This window comes from Miniopterus schreibersii, assembly GCF_964146895.1.
Source record: "Miniopterus schreibersii genome assembly, chromosome: 2".
Taxonomy (NCBI): Eukaryota; Metazoa; Chordata; class Mammalia; order Chiroptera; family Miniopteridae; genus Miniopterus; species Miniopterus schreibersii.
The window spans coordinates 102,476,272-102,502,144 of NC_138102.1; the positions used below are offsets into that span (position 1 = coordinate 102,476,272).

At 39.1% G+C, this 25,873-nt stretch overlaps 1 protein-coding gene across 2 annotated transcripts in view; it reads right to left on the bottom strand.

Annotated features, from left to right (window-relative positions):
* WASF3 (WASP family member 3) overlaps positions 1–25,873 on the bottom strand; it is a 121,902-nt gene that overhangs the window by 74,773 nt on the left and 21,256 nt on the right. For both annotated transcript variants that reach the window (XM_081127184.1, XM_081127183.1), the window contains exon 2: positions 320–414. The gene's annotated coding sequence lies outside the window, so the exon portion shown is untranslated. The remainder of the gene's footprint in view (positions 1–319; positions 415–25,873) is intronic.

Genomic DNA, 25,873 nt, shown 5'->3' on the forward strand with positions numbered 1-25,873 from the left:
AACTGGTTAAACCCCAGGAAATAAAGTAAATAGGCAAAATACACAGGGAGGAAAATGAGACCTCGGTTTAATAAAATATATAGTCATATTTGTTGTTCATATAAAAATTAATATGAAATTAATGTATCAAATTTTCTTTCAAATTCTTACTGTTGATTAGCATCTAAAGCTCTAAAATATTATTTCTTAATATATTAAAATAATATTTAATATTTTGAAATATTAAAATATTTTATCCTATTTTATTTCAAGTTAAAATTCTAAACTATAACATTATAGAAATTAGATGGCTTTAAGGGTAAAAGACACACACTCTTACCGTATAAGTGTTGACTTAGGGGTTGCAGAAATTTCCCTCAGGCGGCATCACCACTTTGGCTCAGGTATCAATAGTAACAGCAATCAAAATTAAAACTAAAAAGAAAAAAAAAATTAAATACTGGCAAGCAAAATGCATTCAAGTCTTCAACAAAGTCTTAAATTCAAATTTCACATTTCAACAATTTCATCAAGGGAGCACTAACCCTGGAAGTAGTTCATTTTAAATTAAAGCAAAGAGCTAATAAGGTATGTGAAGTCCTAGATAATTCCAACTCCTAGCCCCGAGTAAGCTCTAAAATTAACTTCAAGGAATCATAGTAAATAATAGCCAAGGAACAGAAAAATAAAAAGCCAAGCACATTAAAGTTTATTCAACTGAAATGCTTAATTCATTTACCCATCAAAAACCCATACATTTCAGGTTCAGTTACTGCCCACAATGACTTGAATACTGATCCTTCACACAAGAACTCTAACAGATATGAGCATTTGTATTAATATCACACAAAAATATTTAAATTCACTAAAAATCTTGGTAATCACTATATACATATTTTAATAGTACACAGTATGAGGATAAAATAGTAACAAATATTGAAATCTGCTGAATTGACCCTTTAAAGTGTTTCCAGGATAACTGATATTATCAGCAAACCTATATAGAGCAATCTGACATCATTTACCATGTGCTGGAGCTGTGAGGTACCAAAAACTATAATATAGTTTCCTCCCTAAAGAGAGCTGCTGTTTACTTAGAAGAACACAGACAAAAATTTAGTGACTAAGCACTTATTCATTCAGCAAAACTACCCAGTGTCTTGCATATGTCAGCTCCCCTTAAACACAAAAACAAATGAGGAAATGCATGCTCATGAAAGAACTCAGTCTCATGAATGTGACTAATTATAGTAAGGTAGATGCTCAAAAGCAAGAACATGGCACCAAAAATGAGGTGGGGTATATCAAACAGCTCAGGGGAAGTCAACAGAGATGGGGAGGAGTGAGCCTAGGGAAAGGCCGTAGGCAGAAGAAGGGAAAAGTGAGCAATTTCCATAGGGAAGAAAAGCAGCTTTCAGGCTACTAATGAGAACTATCTGGACATGCATGAATTGTACATAGGCCTTTACATAATGAGAACCACACAGTCAAGACTGTCAATATCTATTTGAAAGTATGAAAAAAATAGATCATTCAATGACACTCTAATTTATGCATGTACTACTAGTTTGCTTATTTAAAATTAAAAGTAGCACATCATTTTCTTCCCCTTCCTTGGGAGCAGCTATAGGGTACTCTCTTGATTATACAGAGTAAAAGGGAAAAAGTAAGTTTTTCCCAATAATTTGCATAAGTGATCACCTATTTCCAAATACAGAGAATTGTCTCTGGGTTTTAGATGATCCAGGCCAAATTTTACTTCTCCCATATCATCTTATTTGCATGATTTTGAAAGTAACCAACACTATACACTTCACTTTAGAGATGGTTATATCCAGCTGACTGTACTTTCTGGATGACCGTTTATGTTTAGCAACATGTGTTAACTCTTACTTTGGGTAACACAACTATGAGTTTTCCCATTTTGTGAAAGGCTATGTAACTATTATTTTGTTATTAGCTATTACTTGGTGAATGCTTTACTCAGGACTAAGCATAGTACTAACATGTGACATATATTTTATATTTAACTTAATCTTCACAGGGCAGGTAACATATCCATTTAAAAAGGAGGAAATTGCCCGGCCGGACGTGGCTCAGCGGTTGAGCATCAACCTAGGATCCAGGAGATCGAGATCGTGGTTCAATTCCTGGTCAGGGCACAAGCCCGGGTTGCAGGCTCAATCCCTAGTCAGGGGCATGCAGGAGTCAGCCAATTGATCACTCTCTCACCACTGATGTTTCAACTCTCTCGCTTCCTCTCCCTTCCTCTCTCTGTGAAACCAATAAAGATATATTTTAAAAATATAAATAAATACATAAGTAAATACATAAATAAAAAGGGGGAAATTGAGGACCGGAAGGTGACTTACCCAAGATAACATAGCTTGGAAGAGGAAGGGTCAGGATTAGTCTGTCTAGCTGCAGTCACTTTTTAATTACCATGTTAGATGGCCTCCTTTTGGACATGCACACATGCATTTTTCTTCCCTACTGTGCTGTTAACATGTCTAACATAAGTCATAAGCCTATATTTATATAGTTTTAGTTATAAAACTATAGCCATAAAGGTCTTAAAGAATTAACTGAATTTTGTGAGTGTGTTGCCTAAGTTTACAGGGCAGAGTTATTTTTAACTCCTCTGAAGTTACAGGTTAAGGTTATTAAGTGTGAAACCCAGCACTTCTACTAAGAGGTGTCATGTTAGCAAGCACAGGGAAACACATTTATATGCAAAGCCAGAATTCAAATTCTGTTTATGTCCCACAATTAAGCTCTGAGTGGTGCTGAAAAAGCTCCTCTGTGGCTACAGTGTAGGAGCAGAGCTGCCCTGCAATTTCCTACAAATGGGCTTGCATCCATGATGCTCCCCACACAAGAATGCCCTCTTTTTTTCTAGTTTTCATGCATCTGAATTGTCTTTTGCCTTCAGAATGCAACCTGGTTCAACCTCCTTCACCCACCCATTCTCAATGCTCTATTTGCTCGATAAACATTTATTTTATTGTGGTAATGTGTCAGGCATTATGTGTGGCCCTACCCTGGAACACCAAAATCCAATCCTGCACCCCCAAGAACCTCTTGGTCCACCATAAAGAAAAGTCGTACAAACAAGGGATTAGCACTCAATGTGGTAAAGGTATATGCACGGTATCAAGAGAGCACAGGGGAAGGCACAGTTGCCACTGGTGACAGGGTGTGGCAGGAAAGGATTCAGAGCCCTGTTAACACTGGAGCCTTAATTCAGATGACAGGAGATGAAGACCTAAAACATAGGTGCTGGCTGATGAAGCGGATGGGATGCTGAGAGGCGAGAGGGTGGAGTCAAGAACACTAAGGCGGCTCGGTCTGGCTGAATTCCCTGCAATAATGGGCAGGTTCCACAGAGAGCTTAGATAGACAATGTCCAACAGGACGGCCTCCAGCCACACAGAGCACTTGAAATCTGGCTGGTGTGACTAAGGAACTGAATTTTTTATTTCATTTTAATTAATGTTAATTTAAATAGTGACCTGTGGCTAGCAGCTATTGTAAAGGACATTGCAGCTCTTAAGGTTTCTGGCTTCAGATAATGAGTGGAAGGGGTTATTACCAGTATCTGAGAAAAGACTACCACGATGAAGAGCATACAGACACTCAAATATTTGTTGAAAAAAATGAATGAACAAGTAATGAAGAAAGGAACAAACTGGTTGATATTTAAGGACTCTCCCTTTAAAATCCCAGGTACCTATCCTTGCTCATTCAGGTTTCAAATAAGGTCCTCAATATGGTGGCACCAAAATGTGCTCATGCTATCTCCAGACCGAAGTCCAATTCTTAAATAGTACCTCGAAATTAAAATTCCTTATGTTAGTGTAAAACAAAAACAAGAACAAATCTATCATGAAACCACAGCAAGTCATAAGTTAGGGAATAATCACAGACCAACAATAATCAAGCCAGGATAAATACCTGTCCAGTAAAATATGTCTGTTTCTAGAAAGGAAGAGAAAAAAAGAGAAGAAAAGAAAAGAAAAGAAAAGAAAAGAAAAGAAAAGAAAAGAAAAGAAAAGAAAAGAAAAGAAAAGAAAAGAAAAGAAAAGAAAAGAAAAGAAAAGAAAAGAAAAGAAAAGAAAAGAAAAGAAAAGAAAAGAAAAGAAAAGAAAAGAAAAGAAAAGAAAAGAAAAGAAAAGAAAAGAAAAGAAAAGAAAAGAAAAGAAAAGAAAAGAAAAGAAAAAAGAGAGAAAAGAAAAGAAAAGAGAGAAAAGAAGGGAGGGGAGGGGGGGAGGGGAGGGGAGGGGAGGGGAGGGGAGGGGAGGGGAGGGGAGGGGAGGGGAGGGGAGGGGAGGGGAGGGGAGGGGAGGGGAGGGGAGGGGAGGGGAGGGGACCAGAGAGCTTTATGATGAGTTCGACCAGAGAGCTTTATGATGAGTTCAGGTCATTTCAAATGCACTACAGACCATTCACCTCCTAAGCAGTTCAGTTTACATTCAGGTTACATGTCTGTGTCCTCTGTGGAGAGAAATGACTGAATTTATCTCATGAAATGTCTTCTTTTACTCTATAGAGCATTTTAAAAGGTCAATGATAATAAAGTTTTCCCTAGTAATATGCCCTTTAATCTTAGTTATCCACAATATTCAAAGTCAATATGAAATAAAAATTTCTGTGATATGAAAACCTTTAACCTGAGAACAGGTTGTGTCCAAATGACACATTGTTAATCTGCCAATATTATCCTAATCTGAGTGTATTAAGATTTGTTTACTATTTTGGTCCTTGTCATCTCTCTTAAGCTTCTGAATTCCGGTTTTTAAAAATGAGAAGCTAGCAAATTACAACACTCACACATATCCCAGATATCTATTTACACCCTGATTTTCCAGTGCTACCTTCTTAACCAGGTTCAAATTCTAAGTTCCTCTCTATCCATGAGATCATGGCATTAATGTTCTCACCTATTCGCATATAAAGCTCTGTTTACAAGACGATTAGACACTTTAGAACATGTAGCTCCATTAGGCTTCAGAGAAACATATCTCACCAGAATGTCTAATATGAACGTGTTTAGCAAGAAGTCTATGTCTAACACTGCAATAAAACAGCAACCTTTGTGCTTCCCTTCTCTGCCTCTCAGGCTGGTTATCTGAGCTTCAATTCCCGTTGCTAGAACAGTCCCACATCTTTTAAACCAGAGCCTGTAAGAACACACTCACTGGCCCCACTATATGAGCTCTTATGTAGAAGGTGAGGCAAAACAATGTTAAGTAGTAAGACAATGTCTCAGCCCCCAGAAAGCTTTACCTGATGGGGAAGAGTAAATAAGCACGAGAAATCTAAAACAAGCAGCAGAACGGACACTACTACAAGTCAGACAAAAAGAATGTCAGCTAGCCGTGGTCCGCGGAACACCCAGGGGCATCAATCTCAGCTAGGTACACGGTTGGTTAACAACCGAGAAAACTCATTAACTATTCTATGAGAGCGCAGGTGAAGAAAAAGTCTCCCAGTTGTGAGTAATGTGTTCATTTAAAAATAATTTATCACAGACATAAATACAAGGATCATAAAACACTATTTTCTTTCTTTTTTTCCTTTTTTAATCCTCACCTGAGTATTTTTTTATTGATTTTTAGAGAGGAAGGGAAAGAAAAAGCAACATCGATGTGAGAGAGAAACATCAATCAGTTGCCTCCCCTACTCACCCAGACCTGAGATCAAACTCCGCAAACCTAGGTATGTGCCCTGACAGGGAATCAAACCCACAACCTTTTGGAGTACTGGAGGAAAGAATTAAAATTTGCATTTCAAAGGATTACTGTCCTTTGAGATGCACGGAGTATGCAAAGTTAATATAAAGATAAATGCTATTACGATCCCTAAATATGAGGACATCATGAGGAGATCCAAAGGTTCCCCGATTCAGAGTTTGCTCATGACCTAGAGTATGTCTGTCTCTGCAGGCCTGTCTCCAGTGAACTCACAGGCCCACAGCAGACAAGCGCTGGAAGAGGCTGTGAGACCTGCCCCATCTAGTGCAGGGCCCCCTGTACCATATCCCTGTAAACTTGTTTAAACACCCTTCAGGGGGAGGGATTTCATGAGTGTGTAACCCCACAAACTGAGAAACACTGAAATGAGGCTATCTTCATATTCAGGTAAAGTCTACATCTTCATAACTTCAAACCAATGCTCTCTGTTCTGCCCAGTGAAATCGAAACCTTCAAGTCTCCCAACTTTCAAGTATGTGAAGGTGAGGTAAATGTTCCAGTCCTGCCAGCCTTTCCCAGATGCTCTCCAGGTTGTCCTTCAGGAGGCACACATCAGATGTGGCCTGGGGGAAGCAGCACATAAACACAGTGTCTGCCTGTGCCACTGGTTTCATCTTCCAGCCCGACTGTGCTGCCGTGCTGGGCGCACTCCTGCTTAGGAAGACCCCTCTCTGCCCCGCTGCGGAGCAGCCAAGGCCAATTCCTGGGAACAGGATCCCAGGCTTTCCCTCCCTGCGCCAGCTGCCTTGGCAGGGTGGCCTCTGCCACTTCTTAGGCTGCAGCCACACCCTGAATGCCTCCACATTTGCATTTCCCTACATCTGCCACCTGCTGGCTAGGCCTCCAGGCCGCTTTCTGACCAGTAAGTGGACTCAATGGTCACTTTGGAGGCAGAGCACTGCTCAGCTACCTGGCAGAGCTCAACCCCCTTATCTATGCCCACTAAACCAGAGGGGCAGAACAAAACGTCATAATGCTCTGGGCTGTCCAGTCAGACTCAAGGTCAAACTGGCTTCCTCAATGACACACTGTAAGACTCCGGGTGGTTTATTTCAGTATAAATTTCCCCGAACTAGGAAAATGAAACTGTGAGAATTAAATGAGCTAATCCACATGATAAATAAGCAATAAAGAATAGATCACTGCTACTATCTACAACTAACCCACCACCACTACTACAACCTGTTTCATACCACAGCGTGACACCCACTGGGGTGCAGCAGAAAGGGGTTCACAGCAACCTCTCCATCAATGTTGGGTCCAGAACAAAACAAAGAGTGAAGAAAAATGGCACACAAAAACCTAAAACCAAGGTGATGGAAGAAATTCAGATTTAGTTCTATTCTTAAATTTGCCCAGTTTTTCACCCACAACAAAAAGTTCTGAACTGCTAAGACACCCAAGAATTTAAAGGTTGAAATGTTCAGAAATTCATAGTAAACAGAATCTATTTTCAAAGGAAAAATGAATTATCCAGTTGTATGATGTTTCTGCTACATGTGACTACTAAGCATTTTTTTAATGTTTTAATGTTCTGGCCCAGGGCAGCCGCTGATAAGTCCTAATACTTGTGACCCCTAACTCCTCTTTCTTTTCACTGTGAAATATCTTTTTCATTTTCTCTTTTTTAATTCCTAGTACCTGGCTCAATGTCTGGCACACAGACAGGCAATGCTCAAAAAATATTTGTCAAATAAGTGAGTTTTCCTGAATGGCTAAGTTAAAAAAAAAAAATCACAATGCATCTTCCTAACCTACTTCAACCATAAAAGTTGGACCTGCCTTGTGTCCGGTGACCTCGTGTTGGCCCTGTGGTCACCTCTTTAAGTGCTGGGCTACACACAGGCAACGAGCAAGAGAATTTGGGTCAAGAGACCACTCATTTAACTTCAACCAGGTAATGAGTTTGTGCAAATGGGCATAAAAAGATAAAAGAATAGCTTGCTTAAGACAAAATAAGGCTTCCAAATTGAGAAAAGACTGCAGACTAGGAGTAAGTGTTTAAAAAGCAGGGTAGCAACATTATGGAACAATCTACTGGAATCATCGGGCAGTTTCTTTCACAATACTCAGAGCAGAGGCAGCCTGAGGATGGAGAAAAGAAATGAGCAGGCAGGACAGATTCGGGGACAGAGGGACAGAGGTCCTGATCTACAGGAAGCACTCTAGGACAGAAAAATAAGGTAGGCCCAGAGATCCTTGAAAGAATGTTCCAGAATTCTGCAGATAACATAGATGTCCAAGTTTACCCAGTAGGAAATCCCAAGATCTCAGAATTTTCTAAACTTCCCTTCTTAAAAAGTGGGACACTGTGTCCTCGGCAAATGTACTGGCACTTTTCCTAATGCTTGTGACCCCACAAAGATGACAAACCAATGATTCCAGGGAGGCCCCATCTGACGATAACAGTTAAAACCTTGAAATAGATCCAACACAAGTAAAAGGAGTTTCTTGCCTATACAATGCTATACATATTTTTCTCTGCTTTAATTACTGAATCCTGTAACTAGGATTCATCACTGATTTGAAGAGATGCTAAAAATAATCTGTTTTAGAATGTACAAGGAGAAGCATCATGTAATTTTGCTACTAAATATAATCCTATTTTTCACAGCTTAGTAACTTACTCTTCAAATATATTTCCTCTTTTTATTGACCAAAAATGTAAAACACTTGAGGTATACATTGAACATTAATTTTCAATACTGATTATTTATAAGTTTATAAGTGAAATCACAGACATATACTAACCTTAGCCAAACCTTAGGACACTTTCCCTCTACATCTAATCATGCTCTTCATTAAACACCTTCGACGGTAAGGGTACAATCTCATTTACATATGATGAATGAAAACAAAGCTGTTAGCCAAGAGGCTTTCTACTGCAAATGCAAAATTATCAATAACAACTTACATGTGAATCCAAGGTGCCATTTACAAAGGGCTTTCACATAAACCATCTCAGGCTCCACAACAACCCTGACACAGGCAAGAAAGGTAGGAATTTAACTGTCTTACAGATTAGGAAACAGGCTGAAAGAGTAAAACAGTAAGGAAAGGTAGGAGAAGCACTCACCTACAGTCTCCTCACTGTAAGCCCCACCTTGTATTCCAAACCCAGCTCTTCTCTGACTCACACTCTAGCTTCTTCGGGGTGCTCTGGGGCCACCCCAGCCCAGCTAGCCCACCCTTCCCTCCCAACTGCAACAGAACTCAAGATGACTATCAGCCCTGTGAGGTCCAACAATCTCCTTTCCATTGTGGTTTATCTTTGCATGGATATGCTCTGTCTTCTTAACCCAATTAGAAGCCCCTTGAAGGTAAAAATACAGTCTCATATTTCTTAATGTCTAGAATAATACCATACACATAATAGGCATACACTGAATTACTATTTATAATGCCACCTATCAAAGGATCATTAAGTAGACAAATGTCTCTCTTTTCCGAACCTCACATCCCAACTATGGCCATTACTCTTAGCTTTGGGCCCACCTTCCCAGCTGTGACTAGGTTAGAAAACCCTGGAAGTTGTTCCCCGCCCATCATAGATAAATAAAACAGGTTTTCTTTACAATGGTTAAAGCTGCTTTACACCTTTAACTGGTTTGAGTCTCTGCTGTTCTTCATACCCAATACTGTCCCTGGTTTCTAACTGCATGGTGGTTCCTGAGCACCGGAGAATCTGTGTTTTTATTTCCTGGTATGACCTGCCTTGATTCTGATATCCACAGAGTTTCCATTCACGCCAGGACACACGCCTTGACCTTCCAGGCCCGCCTCAGTTCTCTTGACCCTGACTTTCTAACCCGAATTCACATCAACCACAGTCCAACCCCTACCATGGGTACCACTCAGGCCCCTGCACAGGGCCCTGCTGAGCCTTCTATGAGTGGCCAAATGAGGGATGTTGCCTTCCTCTTTACCTTCAGCTTATACCTGGAGTTCTGCATTTCCACAGCTATTTCAAAAGAAAGACAAATTAACACAGGTACCAGCAGCAGTCACTACACTCCTCATGACCCTATATCCTTCCTCTTCAAACTCATACGAAACAAGATGACAACCTAGGCTAAAATACCATACAGTAAGCAATCACAGCCTGTAGGATGTCAAATAGATCATAACCAAATCAGGATTACCGGTTAGTTTCACTATATATGCTGAATCTCAAATCTGGACAAAGAAAATTATTACCTATATGCACAAAAATACTTAGGCAATCTGCACATTATCAGATGGAAACAGCAGATGTAAATGCTGCATTGCAGAGGTCTTTTTTTTATTTCCATGACAACTTTTACATACTCCAGAATCAAAATATATTTCAAAGCTAGCTATGTCATATAAACCTGAAATAAAGATTTCATGTGCAATTTGACTAGTAACTCTGGTTATTTTTTCCCCCTAAGATAAAGAATAACAGCAGCCACTGTAACAAATGGGTCTCCATAAACTTCCACCCACAGGGGGATGCAGTGTGTTCAAACAAGACTGACAAACAGGGCAGTCACATTTTACGACCTGTCTACATTTGATTCTCCTGAGCCTCTAGTCAAAGCCAAACATACACTATATCTAAAGTAATCAGGAAAGAATAGCTCACACGCACCAGAAGAATACTGCACGGCAGCTTACGTATGAAACAAGGCAAAAACAAGGGAAAAAGCATTATCACCACCCAGAAAATGAACAAAAATTCAATCACCCGGAAAATAACTCATTACCACTGAAATATTTCTAACATTAAATTCCGTCTCCTGGTGGAGGGCAGGAGGCAGGAGCTGACTCGGAGCTGCTAAATGGTGCTGGAAAAACTGGGCAGGTACATGCAAAAAAATTAAACTAGACCGCCAACTTACACCATACACAAGAATAAACTCAAAGTGAATAAAAGACTTAAATGTAAGTCACAAACCCTAAAAATCCTAGAAGAAAACAGAGGCAGTAAAATCTCAGACACCTCTTGCAGCACTATTTTTGCTGATATGTCCCTCAGGGCAAGGGAAACTCAGGAAAATATAAACCAATGGGACTACATCAAGCAAAAAAAGCTGCACAGCAAAGTAAACCATCAGCAAAATGAAAAGAGAACCCACTGTATGGGAGAACATATTTGCCAATTATATATCTGATAAGAGGTTAATTTCCAAAATACATAGAGAACTTTACAACTCAACACCAGTAAGACAAATGACCCAATTAAAAAATGGGTGAAGGAACTGAACAGACACTTCTCCAGAAAGGACATACGGGTGGCCAAGAGACATGAAAAAAATGCCAAGGTTACTAATCATCAGAGAGATGCAAATAAAAACTACAATGAGGTAGCACCTCACACCTGTCAGAATGGCTGCCATCAACAAATCTCAACAAACAGTAAGTGCTGGCGAGGATGTGGGGAAGAGGGAACCCTAGTACACTGTTGGTGGGAATGCAGACTGGTGCAGCCACTGTGGAAAACAGTATGGAGGTTCCTCAAAAAATTAAAAATGGAACTGCCTTTTGACCCAGCAATCCCCCTTCTGGGAATATATCCTAAGAATCCCAAAGTGCCAATCAGAAAGAATATGTGCACTCCTATGTTCATAAGCAGCAATATTTACAAGAGCCAAGATCCTGAAGCAGCTCGAGTGCCCATCAGCAGATAAGCGGATAAAAAGGCTGTGGGACATATACACCATGGACTACTACTCAGCTGTAAAAAAGAGGGAAGTCTTACCATTTGGGACAGCATGGACGGACCTGGATGGAGAGTATTATGCTAAGTGAAATAAGCCAGTCAGAGAAAGACAAATACCATATGATCTCACTAATGTGTGGAATCTAATAAATAAACTGATGAACAAAATGAAACCAGAAGCATGAATACATGGAACAGACTGGCCAGTGCCCAAGGCGAGGCGTGTGGGGGGTGACTGGATAAAAAAGGTAAAGGAAATAGCTAAAGAATATATATGCATACCCCATGGACACGAACAATAGTTTGGTAAAGACTAAGGTAGTGGGAGGCGGGGAACAGTGGAGGGGGACTCCTGCAATAATATCAACATTTTAAATATTTTTAATATAAATAAATTCTGACCCTATTGATTAACTAGTAATCATTTAATTAGTGGCATCCACTATTATCTTATAGGAGACATTTTCTAGGGACCAGAGGCTGTATGGTAAAGGGAAAAGAACAGGTGTGGGCATCAGAGATCTGAGTTCCATACCTGGACCTACCACCAAAAGCTTGGGACTCTGAGAAGGTTATTACTGACTGGGCCTCAATCCCCCCATATGTAAAACAGGCTAATAAAACCTCCCCTAAGAGTATAAAGATGAGGGAAGGATGGGCTATTCTAGACAATGAGTAGAGCAAGGTGGCAGAGGTACTTAAATGGTAGCTGCTAACCCTCAACCAACAAAGTGGCCAATATACTGGATGAGCCTGACCCAGCTCTTCTTTGATTTCTACAGGTAACGATAATGATGGCAATTAACCCACTGAAAGGGCAGAAATGTGGATATTCCAAGCAGTAGGTTATTTTGATATTTGAATTCCTCATGTTTATTTAACTAATGAAAGCTCCTTTTACTTTTGTAGTTTTCTGTTAACAGGCTGAGTCTTCCATTAAAAGCCTGCTGATCTGTGAACCCTGAAGTCATAAAGATATCAAAGTCCAGATTCTGCCTCTATCTTCCATCGCCTGCCACAATCCCTAGTGGTCGGCAGCATTCTTCTCTCCCAAAGGCCAACCTCAACTTTGTAGAACCTTTCAGCACAGGGTTCACAAGCGAATGACTAAATGACTCCACGTATAAACTGAGGAAATTAAAGTGGCAACAGCCTATACACGGGGATAGTCAATAGACTTGAAATCAAAATGCACTCTAGCAAGTCTTAAATCCAACTGTATCTTCAAGAGTACTGGGGACATTTAATAAAATAAATACCATATAATTCAGATGCCAAAGATGTGTAATGGCATCAATTTTGATGTATTGCAAATACACAGACATTAAGTACATTTTTATCAATCTCAATACTTAAAATTAATGACCCCTTAAGTCTTTTTAACATAAAAAATGGTCAATTTTTAAAATCAATTTGAAAGCAAGTGAATGAGTTATTGCACCTAAAAATACTGAAAAGGCGTTATTATTAAACCACCAAAATCACGTGATTTCAATATATTATGGCCCTCCTTGCTACATAACATATAAACTTAAGCATTGGCAACCTAAATGAACCATATATTGATGGACTTCACCCTGACACCAAGAAAGCAATCACCACCACTATATGCACATTCCTGCAAGAGTTGAGGAAAGGAAGGAAGACAGAAGGAAGGCAGAGAGAGGATCTGGAGAGGAGAAACGACTTTAAGATTCACGTGAACTGTGGGCTGTTTCTTCTGGGAGGTAATGAGTGATGCAGAGCAGGTGCTCCTGTTCTCTGTTGCTGATGACTTGAACACAAGGAGATGAAAGTCACGAAAAGAGGGGTCAAAAACATCTGGTCTCCAAAACTAAAGACCCAACAAAAGAAGGAGCATCCCAACTCCTGTGAACACTTAAGATTTCTTATTTAAAACACCTTTGTAGTTGGGGTTTGTATCATGAATTCTCTGCTGGGCTGAAATGTTACCCTGGATTGCATCTACCCACACATGAGGGCATTTCAAAAAGAAAAATATGAGAAGCACAGTATTCAACATTTACTGAGCCTGCAATGCCATGCTGAGTCTGATGCTCTGCTGAAGTGCTTCATGTGCTTATGACTCTCACTTAATCTTAACCAAAACTCGATGAGGTAGGTGCTCCATTTTATATAAGAGGAAACTAGGAAACAGAGAAGTTAAGTGATTTGTCCAAGGTCCTCCAGTACATAATGGAGTTGAGATTCAAACATAGAAAATCTGCTTCCAGAGACTAAACGTTTAACCACTATCCCACCTTCCATCATTTGAAATTAAATAATCTCACTGTTAAAGACAACTAAGGAAATGGAAAGCTATCAGGTATCCATTGCACTCACCTTACTGTGTACTCCACCACTAAAGGTAAATTTCAAAATCTCTCTCTACAGTAATACTAGGTAAGCCAGTCGAGCCCTGGGAAATCTACTATGTGCTTCTACATACAGTACATCATTTAACCCTCAGAGCCCAAAGAGGAACGTAGAGGTGGGTATTATAATCCCCAATTAGCAAGCGAGTACTTTTCAGAGAGTAGGTAACTGAATATTACCACAAACTTCTATGTGGCAAAGGCAAGGTTGGAACTCCTCAGTCCATTCAGAGTAGATGACGCCTTTGGAAATATTTTGTCACTTTGTCTAAGTGAATCAAATCCTGTAAGATGACTGACACTTCCATTCTGTAACATTACACAGATCGTTTGCCCTAGAACTTATCAATGATCCTGCTGGGCTCTAGACAGGGGCCTTCAGGGGCCCCAGGGAAACAGCTACTCTAACAGGGTCAATTAGAAAGCTGCCTGAACAAAGGCAGTGATATTTGAGAATGTGAAAGGAGGAGTTGGCTCCCAAAATACACAACTGGCTCTAGTTCTCTAAGGCAATGGTCTACAAGTACAGGGCACCAATGAAGGTGGGGTGAAAGGACGGAGACACATGATGACTAAATGGGGGAAGAGAAAAGAAATTAAGTTTTAACCATATTTAATATATGTAAGACATCACATCTTCATATGGACCACAGGTCAGCAGTCACATATCATAGATGTATAAAACTACCCTGAAAAGAATGCAGAGTTCCACTTCCAAATGTTGGCAGCAGGTTATGATGTTCTGCAGGGTTGCAGTCTACAGGGGCCAGGCAAATGGAATTACAAATTTAACCAGTTTTAACTAAACTAATCCGCACGAAATGTAAAAGGGGTTTAAATAAAGGAGTCCTGAAATAACCACCCAAAAAGGATTAAAAATAATATTAATACAAGAATAAGCTAGCAAGAAAGTGGCAAGGATGACACTTGTCCAGGTCTGACCTCTTCTTGTCAGCTTAAATAAGTTAAAAACAATCAGGATCTAAACAGATCTACATGAAATCAGTTTAACATTTTTTTCAAAATCATCAAAACAATTAACTAAACTAAAGATTTATATCCACTATCAACAATGATATCAAATTAAAATAATTTTTTAAGTTTTAGCAGTATTATAACTCATAATGTCTTAAATGTGAAAATGCAATTCAATAAACTAGTATATATCTATAATTTATAAGCTATAGGTACATTGGGGGTTTGTTCTCATTTTTTTATGATGAAGTACATAATCAAAAGGTTTTGAAACCGACTGCTTTGGAGAACAGGTTACCTAAGGATGAGAAATTAATACTGGTACATCAATGCTTCAGTAACAAAATGTTAAACATATGTATAGCTAACACAAAATTAAAAAAGAAAATGTTCCTAACAATGAGTATAAACTGGATAAAGCTATAAAACCACAAGCTTAAACAAACAAACAAAAAGCCATAAGAAAGTTCAGAACATAAAGAAAACTTAAGGAAGTAAATACCAGATACTGACAAGGCCTTCCAGGTAAGTGATCCACAGCTGTTTTCATCCCTGGCAGAGTGACAGGAAGAAAAATCTTCCATAGATAACGGTAAGAAAATATCAAGTGAACTGTTCACAAACTTGTTTAATCTCAAGGAGCCCCAAACACTCAGTAAGTCTGCATCCACCTATCAAGTCTTTCCCTTGGGTCTTTACCAAATACACATGGGTAGTATACAATGAGACAGAAGAGATGAGTGATTATCTCAGGCACCTGTGAACTTCCCTGGATGTAGAGCAGCATACTAACACCAGAAGGAAAACAAAAGAGAAATCCCTCTAAAGAACAAAAGGACAGAGCAAGATGTCCTGAGGAAGAGAAAGCCATAGGCTGGAGAGAGCAAAGATAATTCATCAGTGTCCAAAAAAACTAGCAGCCAAACTATAAAACTAACAGAGATCACCCACTACTCAGAAAGTTAGCAGCTTGACTAAAATATAAAGAGATCTCCAAGGTCTGGCTAGGGCTCATTCTGAAACTCTGCTAAAAACAAAGTCCTGATCCCACTCTCAAAATATTTGAAGCTAAGAATGAACTAAATCTAACTATTGCTACTACAAAGTCCAGACCCAGCTCAGTCCCCCACATTAGTAGTGTGACAAAAAAAGGACAGGCTCTGTTCTGGGGGCAAATATTTCAGTCTTTCCTGTTTTGTTTTTACACACAATGTCCAGCACACAATAAAAAATTATGGGACATGAAGAGAAGAACATAATTCACAAAAATATAAAAATCAGTCAACGAAGATAGACCTAAATATAACCCTGACATTTCAATAAGCAAACATAACAATGATGAATGCACTAAAGGATCTCATAGGAAAGATGGGCAGCCAAACATGCACAGTGAAGAGTTTCAGCAGAATAAAACTGGAACAAAATAAAGTAATAATATATCATTTTGCAGCCATTAGATTAGCAAAAACTGAAAGCGAAAATACCTGCTGGTGAAGAGATTTGGGGAGAAGGGTCGTATCATACATGAGAAAATTTTTTTAAATAAATAAAAGCTAGACATAGCCCTGACTTGTGTGGCTCACTGGTTGGAGTGTCGGCACGAGGACCAAGGGGTTTCGGGTTCAATTTCCAGTCAAGGGAATGTACCTCGGTTGCGGTTTCACACCCCACCCTGGTTGGGGAGCATGTGGGAGGCAAACGGTCAATGTGTTTCTCTCATATAGATGTTTCTCTCCTTCTCTCTCTTTCCCCTCCCTACCTCCCTTCCACTCTCTCTGAAAAGCAATGGGGGAATGTATCCTCAGGTGAAGGTTAACCAAAAAAAAAAAAAGCTAGAAATAAAAATTATATCTTCAGAAATAAAGAACTCCTTCAGTGACCTTATCAGCAAACCAGACACAACAAAAGAAGGTTCTGTGAATTTTAAAAGGAAAAAAAATTTTAAAGTAATGAAACTTCCCAAGATCTGTGGAACAACATCAAATGGCTACATGTGTAATTGGAGTCCCAGAAGGTGAGGAGAGAGAGAATGGGATAGATGAAATATATGAAAAAATAATGTCTAATCCAAATGTGATGAAGGACATCAAAACACAGATCCAAGCAGCTCATTCAACTCCAAGGAGGATAAATACAAAGAGAACCACACCTCAGTACATCACAGCCAAAGTGCTAAAAACCAAAGATGAAGAGAAAATATTTCAAGGCAACCAGAAGAATAAAATAACATATTGGTTATAAGAGAAATAAGGAACGACAACATTTAGGAAGACTACATTTTATCAAATATCATGAAGTCAGCCCAACCAGAGTGGCTCAGCTGGTTGAGCACTGTACTGTATACCAAAAGGCTGTTGGTTCAATTCCCAGTTCAGGCCCTATGCCTGGATTGCAGGTTCAAGCCCTGGTTGGGGCACGGACAGAAGCAGCTGACTGATGTTTCTCACACTGCTCTGTCTCTCTCCCACCACCTCCCTTCCTCTCTCTAAGCATGTCCTCGGGTGAGGATTATAAAAAAAAAAAAAAATCATAAAAGTCAGAATACAATAGACATGTTTAGAATGCTAAGGAAAAAAATGAACCTGTCACACGGAATTTTTTATCCAGCAAAAATGCTTTCAAAAACAAAAAGCATCAAAATTTACTCTTGAGCTGTGAAAGACACTGTTAAAAGGATGAAAAGCAAGCTACAAACCGGGAGAAAATATTTGGAAAGCAAACATGCTACAAAGGTATCATATCTAGAATATATGGATGGCAATAATTATTAACATTAATAGTCAACATCATTAGTAAGCATCATTAGCCATTAGGGAAAAGCAAATTAAAACCACAATGAGAGATCACTACACACCGATTAAAACAGGTAAAATTAAAAAATAGTAATACCAAATTCTGGTGAGGATATGGAGACTGGATCACACACACATTGCCAATGACAATGTAAAATGATACTGCTACTCTGGAAAATAGTTTGGCAAGTTCTTACAAGACTAAATGTCCACCTGCCATTTGACCCCATAATCATACTCATGGATATATCTATCCCAAGAAAATGAAAACTTACAATCATACAAAAATCTATATAGCAACATTCACAGCAGCTTTATTCATATTATGAAAATACTGCAATCAGTTCAACTGTTGTTTGGGTCAATGGTTGGACAAATTCTAGCACATCCACACAATGGTATACCACTCAGTAATAAAAAGGAATGAACTACTGATACATAAAACAACCTGAATGGACCTTAAGGGCATTTAGCTTAATGAAAAAGGTAAATCTCAAAAGGTTACATACAGTATGATTCCATGTATGTAACATTCTCAAAATGGCACAACTATAGAGATGGAGAACAGGGTACATACAGGGACCAGGCCATAGTGTGGATGAGATTACAAAGAAACAGCACAAGGGAGGTCTTATACAATGAATAGTACTGCATCTTGGTTGTGGCAGTGGTTACACAAATCTACACCTGTGATAAAACTGTACAGAACTTCACACATACACGCATGTGTGCAATTTAATATATAGTGAACAGTGAATAAGGTCTGTAGCCTGGTTAATAACAGTAATGTACTAACGTCAATTTCCTGGTTTGATACTGTACTACCAGCTACACAGGATGTCCCCACTGGGGTAGCTGGGTGAAGGGCACACAGGACACTGTGGGGGGTTTTGTGTGTGTTTTTGCAATTTCCTGTGAGAATACAATTATTTAAAATAAAAGGTTTATTCTTTTATTTTTATTTTTTATGTTTTTATTGATTTTAGAGACAGAGGGAGGGAAAGGGAGACAGAGAAACATCTATGTGAGGAACATCTATGGGCTGCCTCCTGCATGCACCCTACTGGGGATCAAACCTGAAACCCAGGAGTATGCCCCAACCAGGAATGGTTTGATTCTTTTTAAAAGAAAGGTATTTTCTGACAAACTAAAGCTAAGCAGATTCACACTACAAAAAATGCTAAAGTTCTGCTGACTCAAGAGAAATGATGCCAGACAGAAGCAGGAAGGAAAAACACCAAAAAGACATCAAGTCAAAGTATGTTTCTATTGAGATATCCATCAATTTAACCAATATTTGTTAAATATCTTTTCTACAACAGTCTCTACGGTAAGTGCCATGGAATCACAGATATATAATAATCATGCAGCCTGGTATATAAACCTATAAATAAATATCACCAACAGATGGTACTGAAGGTTCTGTCATGGAAGAAGTTCACCACCTCTCGCAGTTGTATAGAAAAGGAAGCTGTCCCTGGAAATGGGTCCATAGGGAAAGTCTTCTTGGAGTTGAATTTGCAGACGATGTTAAGTGCACAATGAGGGGCAATATTCTAGGCAGAGTTCAGCCAGAGGATGGCCACAAAGGTACAAGACAGTAAAGACACATTTGTGGAGTCCCAATGTTTCTGCCAGCTGGAGAATGAGGGGGAGGGAAGTCCCTAGGACATGATGAGGGGTGGGCTGGGGAAGGGCAGGCAGAACACAAAGTCTCTGCTAGAGTTCAAACTTCACTCTGTAAGCGACTGGGAGAGTCTGAAGGAACTTAATTTAATTAGGAAAGCAACAGAAGGTGGACATTTTAGGGGGATAACTTTGGCAGTAACCATGACATACTGTATTAGAGAAAAGTGACATAGGAGGTAAAGTGGGGCAATAACAGTCCAGGAAAGAGGTGGTAATAAGCTTAAACCAACAGAAGCAAAGAGCATAGAAATAAAAGGGCATACATAAACTAATGATAAAGAGGAAAAGTGAAGAACTGAGAATCACTCCCAGGTTTCCAACTTGGATGTTGAAAAGATTTTACCTTCATTTATCTCAAAAGGGAACAGAGCAGCAGGGAGTGGATTTTGATGGAAAGATAATAATTACACTCTTGGGGATGGGCAGGGGAACCTCCAGATACCTAGTAAATACAGAGCTAAAGCCTGGAGGAAGAGCTACACACCATCAGCACTGGCTGTAACTGAAGGAATGAAATAGAGTAGCAAGAGACAGGACTGCCAGAGGGAATGAATACGAAATGAAGAAACCGGCACTACCAACCAAATTCTAGGAGAAAGAGGCTCTTTTAAAATGCCAATGGGAGTATAAATTGTTGTACTTTTGTTGTAAGTATAAAAATTATTTTATTAATATATCCTAAAGAATAAACAGAAATGTGGGCAAATATTTATGCATAAAGATGTTCCCTTCAGTGTTGTTTATAATAAACATAGCAGAAACTAAATATGCCAAAGAAGTTATTGAAAGCAAATTATGCTAGATCTATAAAATAAATTATTATGCAAATATCTTGTATAATTTTAGAAGACTTTTTAATTATGTGATAAAATTCTTATGACATTAAATGGACAGAAGCATACAAAATAGTGTCTAAGTATTTATTTATGTAACAATATTTATTGAATACCTACTATATACTAATACCTAGGTATTAGGAATAAAATGAGGTAAAAGACAATTCCTTGTTTTTGTGGAGTTTGGATTCCAGTGGAAAGTGACCCACAAATAGTAAATAAATAAATTTGCAAGAAAATCTCATATGAAATAAATGCTAATAAGACAAATATAGCAGGTGATGTAACAGATAATATTATCGATTCTATAAAAATATCTGAAACTGACTTAAAAGAAATAAACTGCAAGATTAATAATAAAAAATGATGCAAGATAAAAATAAAATACAAAGCAAATTGCAGGTGGCTTAGTCAATGGTCTAGAAAAATACAGATTATAAATGGAAAGTGTTCAAACCTTTAGGTTTTATCCTTCAGCATACTCTCATGCTTCTCACCCTCAAACCATAAAAACTCAGGAAGAATACAAAATGACATACGTAAGGAGGCCCATGCTTCTGCTGAGTTGCTTTGGACCAAAATGAACTCCTCAGGAACGCCAAGAGTAGAAAATTTCACAAGATAAGTGATCTTTCCACACAAAATCTAAGATGGTATATTTTACACTTCTGTTTTCATTACAGAAGAACCCTCTTACTCCCATCCACACACACATTCAACTAAGGTCATTCACTGAACCAATATTTTATAGCAGGGGCTCCCTTAAAATCCCAACATCCCCTAGAAATATACTCAAAGTCCTATAAAACTTAAGGACCATTTCCCATAATGCAAAAAGTTAGTTTGCTTAAGCAATTTATGAAAAGACTAAACTGCAGGAAAATACTGACACAAATTGTACAATATATTACAGAAATGCCCTTTGAAAATTTATCTATATCTAAAACACACACAAACACAAATGCACACAAACATAGCTGAATGACATTTATCCTCAAAACATGACCCTTCAGTGGGTAACTGATAAGAATATACTCAGAGATAGAGAAATTGAGAAAACATTGTAAAACAAAAATACTATATAATTCCATGAAGTAAACTACTGAGATTCACACCTACCCCCCCCACACACACACACACAAAATAGTCCTAGTATTCTGGGCTATTTCCTGAAAAGTAAATATTATTTTAAATTAATATTAATTACTAGCTTTAAAAAAAGTCAACTGTCAGAATGAGATAGTGTATTATTAGAGTATGATCAAATAAAGCACTCTGCAGAGGATGGTGAAACCATAATGCAGCAAAGCTTACAGAATGGAGATCAAGCAAAGCCCAGAACAATCTAGAATCACTGACATAGATAGCTATATAGAAAAATAACTTCCTCTTACTTTTTAGGTCCTTTAGAACTACTTCCTAATATTTCCTCTAGCTACACGTCCACTGGGGTTAAAATGTGATAGTGAACCAGGAAGAGAAGCATGGACCTCAGGGGTAACAAAGAGCTCCCAGATCTTCTCCAACCTGAAGATCCCAGAGCTTCTCCAACCTGAAGCACCACAACTCAGTCCTTGGACCTTTTCTCTCCTTTATCCACACTCCCTTCTTTCAGGATCTCATCCAGTGTATATGGTTTTAATGCCAAATGTACACTGACAACTCCCAAATTTACCCCTCCACAGGATAAGTGACCCTGAACTTCTACATAGTGTGTGTACCCAATAGCTAACTCAACATCTCCACATGGAGGTCTAATACACACCCCAAATTTAACATGCCCAGGGATGAACCCCTCATCTCCACCTGCAATATGGCCTTCCGTCGTCCCCAGAGCAGTTAATGGCAACTCCAGATTTGCAGTTGTTCAGGTCAAAATCCCAGGGACATTTCTTAACTTCTCTACCTCACATGCCTGACATAAGATCCACCAGCAAATCCTTTTGGCAGTTCTACCTTCTAACTGTATCAAAATGAGACCTCTCCTCCCACCCGACAGCTTCCACCCCAGCCCTGGCCACCATCAGCTCTCACCTGATGAGCAAGCCTCCACCAGCCTGAACCTGGCTGCCTGCCTCTACCCTGTGTTCCCAATGGCCTGCTCTCCTCCAGAAAGACGCCAAAGCATTCTCTCCAAGGGGAAGTCGGATCATGTCTCTCGTCCATTTGAAACTCTCCAATGGCTAGTCAGCTCACTCAAGTAAATACAAAACCCTTCCAATGACCTAAAAGAGCTACATGACCTGCCTCCTTCCCTCCTTTACTGCCCTGTCCTCCTTTCTTGCTCTCAATCTCCTTCATTCAACTTCAGGTGTCCTCTTCCCACACCCCAAGGAGCACCCCACTACAAGACTTTTGCACCTGGCAGGCCCTCTCCTGAAACATTCATCTCCATACACCAACACTCAGTCCCTCACACCACCTCCTTCAAACCTCTGCTCAAATACTATCTTCTCTGACCACACCCCAAGTAAAATTTGGGTGCTTCCTTGTCCTCCATGTCCTTCCTTCAATGACTGCCTTTTCTCCACAGCACCCTATCATCTTCTGATATGCTCTGTGTGTATATGGATGTGTAACTTACTAAAATTTATATCCTTTACTACCTAGTTCTCCCATTAAAATGTCAGCTGGCCCAGCTGGGCGTGGCTCAGTGGTTGAGCATCGACCTAGGATCCAGGAGATCGTGGTTCGATTCCCGGTCAGGGCACATTCCCGGGTTGCGGGCTCGATCCCCAGTTGGGGGCGTGCAGGAGGCAGCCGATCAATGACGACTCACTCATCACTGATGTTCCAACTCTCTCTCTCCTCTCCCTTCCTCTCTCTGAAATAAATAAAGATTTTTTTTTTTTTAATGTCGGCTGTGTGAAGGCAGGGCAGAGATGTTATTAATATTTTGGTCACTAATGTATCCCCAGTGTACAGAATAGTACATGGCACATAGTAAGTGTTCAATAACTAGTTACTAAAAGAATGAAGTTTTGTGGCACTTCATTTCTACTTTTTATAAAGAAGAAACTAGAAAACTGTGACAGTACCATATTTTAGATATATTTACTTGGCCCCTTTCCTTGGTGATCTCATCTACTGATCTCATCTAGATCTGCTTTGCACTTAAACCTCACCCAGATTACCTTATATGAGTAGATTTTTAGGGGATATTTCTGGTTTAGGACCTAAATTTTAAAGATGACATCTGTAGGAGAAAAGACATTGACAGAGACTAATCAACAATATTCCACCTTCTGCCTTCCTCTAGGTTTTTTTCCTCCAAAAGATCAAAATTCAAAAGCAAATACTATATTACATCTTTATACAGATAGTAAGAGATAGGCAATCTCATTAGTACCAAAAACAATTAAAAACGCACATCAGAAGTCTAACCTCTTCTCTGAGTGTGACTGAGTAAGTAAGGGGAGTAAACCTTCTCAGCAGAGGGTCAAGGATAAGAAATTAGCAGGACAGAAATAAAAGCGTCCAGGCTTCAAACCAAGAACATCCTGACAAGTTCTTGCAAACTGAGGACTGACAAAGCATATTAATGAGAAATACTGTTAGAATGCTATTCAGATATGGGTTTTCAGTTTCAGCTTTCCCAAAGGAACTGTTTTCAAAGGGGAAGGGGACAGTTACACATACAAGAGCAAAAGCGTGTTTATATTTCCCATTTCCTCCTGTACACTGAGCTCAGGAGACAAACCTTTATCTGCACTGGCAGAAATCCAGGAAGGGAGAGTGGCCAAAGAACTCATGCAAAAGAAATGTGAAATGCCTTCAACAACATGACTTTGGCTTTGATTCAACGCAAGAAGCATGACAACAGTGCTAGTATCAAAATCTGAAGAAACATCTAGCCAAACTGAGTATATTTATCTGCATTCAAGACAATTCAAAGCACAAGATTCAACATTCTCTTGGAGGAAGAGGGTACACCATATCCCGATCTATACGAAAGGGATTCTTTTTCATTTAATTTCAAGAGAAGTATGCATATAAATCTTGCCTAGCTATGTTGTGCTTTAAAGATACACAAAAGATACAAATATAGATATGCAAAATCATCCTAAAGGTATTATCATAGCACCAACCTTATTCTTGATATTCAACTACTGTTAAATAAACAGCAAGGCCCCTCATACAGATGCATCTGTTAACAATACCATACCAAGCAGAGATCTCTAAGCCTCCACTGGACTTTGCCACCTACCTACATAAGTAACTTTCTGAACCAAACAGTCCTTGCTCCCTGCTGAGCTCAGTTTGCAGTACCAGTCTGCTGTCTACCTACCACAACAGTACCCACCAGGATACCCCGCTGCGTCACCACTTCCCTTCAATGCTTTGCTGGCACTTGCCCACCCAACTCCACCTAAGGTTATCCTGAGATTAACCATTTTTAGTGCTAAATTTTATGCCTGATAGAACAAGTTGAAACGTTTTCCAAACTAATACTCTCACAAAACAGAAGATTCCCAGGAACTCAGCAATTTGGTTAAACAAAAGGAATGGCAGACATAAAAAACTGCCCAACCTCACACATTAGTAAAGAAATGCAAACTAAAGTCATAATGTGTTATATACCATTTTCACTTATTAGATTAGCAAAGATTGAAATATAAAAAATCCGAGTACTGGCCAGGATGGGGGTACATAGACACTCTTACACTTTACTGTTGGAAGTATAAACTGTAAATTAAGCTTTTTAGACTGCAAAGGGTCCACAAGATCAAACTAGACTCTAAGGAAAAAACATGTATTTCCCAAAATGTAATCTGTGATGACAACTGAAATGGAAGTCAATTTTGGGGCACTGTTTGACTTTCATAGACACAGATGGCTAATAACCACTGTAACCCCTGGAGTTTGGGACCCCCGACTCTACCTCCTAGCCACAGCTGACTAGACCAGGACAGACACTAGCCAAAATGGGACAGTCACCACCACTGTGCTTCAGGAACTGTGAATTGGGACTCCAGTTCTGGTTTACTCTGGCACACATGCTCTTGAACAAAAACATGCACTCCCATCAAGAGCTTTACCTTAAGAAGGCCGACATTCCTGGAATATTCTAGTCCTACTTAGCACACAAACAGCATTTGAGAATTAAATAAACTTTCAGTTTGAATTTTTCAAATTTACACTGTAGAATTATTTTCTGCTTACATTCTTATTTTTCCTAAACTCCTTCCTCTAATCTTTCTAATTTCAATAATGGTAACTTATACCAGTTTGTCTGATTATCATATTTACTCTTGCTCAGGAACATTAAATAGACTGAGTTTGGTATAACTACACTCAACAACTCCCAAACCTCACCCTCTACTTCAGAATATTATCCGTAACAGGGGCAAAAAAATTGTCTCTTCATTTTAACAACTCACCTTAATTTAATAGTGATTGCCATTCACCAACAGGTAACAGTCAATTTTCTCTCATTAGTTGTTCCATTATTTTCCAATCTGCTACAGAACTGTATAAACTATAGAACTGATTTACCCTTCAAAACGTAGTTTGACTTTTGAGACTTATCATAGCCTTGAGAGTCTTCTCCCATAAACCAATCACTCTGCTCAGTCTTCTCACTCAGCCTAACAATGAACATTCAGAAAGAGAAGATATATATATATATATATATATATATATATATATATATATACTTATTTCAATCATAACAGCCAGCTATGACAACACAAAGAATTCAAGCTTTCAAAGTACTTAATTCTGCTTAAGATGCAATCATGTTACATGCTTTGAAAATAATGCACGCCCCCATCCTGCTTTTAGAGAACTT